This window comes from Papio anubis, chromosome 3 (assembly GCF_008728515.1).
Source record: "Papio anubis isolate 15944 chromosome 3, Panubis1.0, whole genome shotgun sequence".
In the NCBI taxonomy this organism is placed as follows: Eukaryota; Metazoa; Chordata; class Mammalia; order Primates; family Cercopithecidae; genus Papio; species Papio anubis.
Genome location: NC_044978.1, coordinates 67,538,835 through 67,542,281, shown reverse-complemented (window position 1 = coordinate 67,542,281; position 3,447 = coordinate 67,538,835).

Sequence of the window (3,447 nt, the reverse complement as noted above, 5' to 3'; positions counted from 1 at the left end):
TCAGTTCACTGTAACCTCCAACTCCCAGGTTCAAGCAATGCTCCCACCTCAGTCTCCCGAGTAGCTGGGACTACAAGCGGGTGCCACCATGCTTGGCTATTTTTTTGTACTTTTGGTGGAAACAGGGTTTTGCCATGTTGCCCAGGCTGGTCTCAAACTCCTGGGCTCAAATGATCCTCCCACCCCATCCTCCCAAAGTGCTGGGATCACAGGCATGAGCCACTGGGCCCAGTCAACAGATCATTTATTTTCCCAGATTTACATTGCTTTGTGTAATCCAACCTAGAGGTCCAGTTTTTATGGCACATAGTAATTAGAATGACTAGTTAATCCTCGAAGGATAATCTGGAATATCTGCATTATATTTTACTGTATAGCAAATCCTACACAGCACCACAAAAGGAAAGGGGCATTTAATACAGAGCAAGTAGTAACACACAATAAAAATGAAAAGCATTTAGTAGCAATGAGATATTGTGCCCCTAAATCATCCTTCCAATACCATGATTTGATAGTATAGGGAATGCTGGAAATTTTCCAAAAGAAAATGGAAATACAAGGATTCTATTTTTATTGCATGACAAGGAAAGGAAGTGCTCAACTACTGTTAGAATATGTTGGAAGCATATGGATTTTGAACCAAAAGATGAAAGTGATATTATACCTCTGGAAATTCAGTGTCTTCATTGTGATTTAAAGTGTCATAGCCCACAGTAAGCATCTTGGCACAAGCAAAATAAAAGAATGAATAAGAAGCTAAGTAATTATGAATCTATATTTCAAGATACATGTAAGGAAAAAAGGCATAAACTAGCTAAAATTCTTATTCAGGCCAATTGTCTTTAAAATACATCAAGCCATTCTTAAAACTAACTTCATTGTCAGAAAAGCAGCAAAGTATCACTATCCTAAGTATGATCTAAAAATTAATAATAAAAGCTCTTATCTATATAGAATAATCATTTCATTACTTGCTTCCTTTTGTTACCATTCAGAAATTTAATAGTGAATTGGAAGTAACCTGAACCAGAAATTATTATTTCTCGAACCAAGGAAATTGATTGAAGATATTCATGGACTTGCTGGCTGTATCAATTAAGTATTGTTGCATAACAAGCAACCTCAAAACTTGATGGTTTAAAACAACAATTTATTTAGCTCGTGATACTGCAAGTCAGGTTGGCAATTTAGGCTGGGCTAAGCTGTGCTCATGTGTCTGCATGCAGCTATGTGATGTCTAGTTCACTGTGCTTCCAGGGTTCATCTGGTTGCCAGCTGGGATCCCTTGGCTCCCTTCATGTGATTTCTCATCCTTCAGCAGCTTGCCAGGGCTTGTGCTTATGGTGGAACAGGGGTCCAAGAGAGAAAGTAGAAGCATGCAAGGATTCTTGAGGCCTAGGCTTATAAACTGGCACAGGTTCACTTCTGCTGCATTCTATTAGCCAAAGCACCTAACAAGGCCAGCTCAGATTCAAGACATGGGAAATAGACTCTATATCTTGATGGGAGGAGTGGCATGGTCACATTTTAAAAGCATGGATACAGGGAGGTTGTTAATTAGAACCACCAAATGATCAATCTACCATACTAAAAACTCTTCTAACATTTTAAAACATTTATTAAAGAAGTATTTTTTTTTTTGCTTGAGTTTTTAAGTTGTTGTTGCTGTTTGTTTTTTTTGAGACAGGATCGTGCTGTCACCCAGGCTGGAGTACAGTGACATGAACATTGCTCAGTACAGCCTCAAACTTCTGTGCTCAAGGGATCTTCCTGCCTTAGCCTCCAGAGAAGTGAGGATGCTTACCTAGGTGTCATATCCATTTGTTATTCCACATAATAAATCTGAAATTAGCCAGGTGAGGTGACTCATGGCTGTTATGTTATCTCAGCACTTTGGGAGGCCAAGGTGGGAAGATTGCTTAAGCTCAGAAGTTAGATACCAGCCTGGACAACATAGGGAGACGCCGTCCCCATCTCAACAAATAATGAAATAAAATTAGCTAAGCATAGTGGTGGGCACCTGTAGTCCCAGCTACTTAGGAGGCTAAGGTGGGAGGATTGCTTGAGCCTGGGAGGTCGAGACCGCAGTGAGCAGTGATCACACTGCACTCCAGCCTGGGTGACAGAGCAAGACTCTATCTCAAGATAAATAAATAAATCTGAAATTATTTGAAGACAGTTGTTTATCCTCAATCTTCTACTTTTGTTTTCAGTGTAATGAAACCATAAATACTGTGAGAAAAGGAACCAGTCCTATATATTTTGAATCTCCTGTGCTTATGACAGTCTGGCATAAAGGAGATGTTCAGTACATGTTAATGAAATAATATTAAGTTACCAATGTTAAATATCCCCAGTTCTTCCAAAAATCCCTTCTGTAATATGGTTCTCTGCCCTTCATCATCATCCTTGTCCCGTTTGGGGACAAGGTTTGGTCTAAGTTGTATGAAGAAATGTGTACTATTATGTAGAATGATTAATGAGTCCAAGATTGAAATCGCTGTTCACTTATCTTGTCAAAGAAAACCTTTCTTGTTTTCTTCTATGAGCTGTACTAAGTTCTGTCACTCCTATATCACATTTACTCTGTTTAATTTCAGCTTGTTTCATTTATTCCATCACACCAAGAAGCTGAAGTCTTCTTGGGTACTGACTTTGTCACGTAAAGTGGTCTCCCTTGTTCAAAACTGTACATGATCTACAGATTTGATAGGCTCATTTTTATAATTTTATCTACACCTTGAATAACAGTGTTAAGATATGGCCAAGATGAATCAATTTTTCTGGTTGATATCTATTTATATATTAATATTCTTTAAGTGTTTCTCTTGTACAGACTATGGCAACAGCCCTTATGTTGAATCTATCATTTCCTCCCTTAAATTCCTCCTTTACAAAATAGCCATAGTGACTTTTGTAAAACTTAAATCAGATTATGTCTTGCTCAAACCTTTTAATGGCTTTGGCTTTATTAGAATGCAAATTTCTTACCATGGTCTATAGGCCCCAACACCATCAGACCTCTGCACCACCTCTCAGCCCACTGAAGACAGTCATTTCACTGACTGCCATGAAGTCAGCTAACAGGTTATTGTTCTTTCAAAGGCAATCTGTCTTTTCTTCTTGGGAAGCTTTCTAAGATTTCTCTTTGTTTTTGGTTTTCTGATGTTTCACTCTGATTTGTCTAAGGGTAGATCTCTTGATAGAGAAGTCCCCAGTATGGATAGTGGATAGTACAGAACCCTATATATACTATGGTTTTTCCTATACGTACATATATACCGACGATAAAGTTTAATTTATGAATGAGGCACAGTAAGAGATTAACAACAATAACTGAACTGATCTTAGTAACTTCAGCATATGATTTTCTTTCCTTATTAAGTAGAGAATGTTTACCTTTTTACTTAAAGGAAGCACTTTATGGTTTCTCTTTGGCACATACAA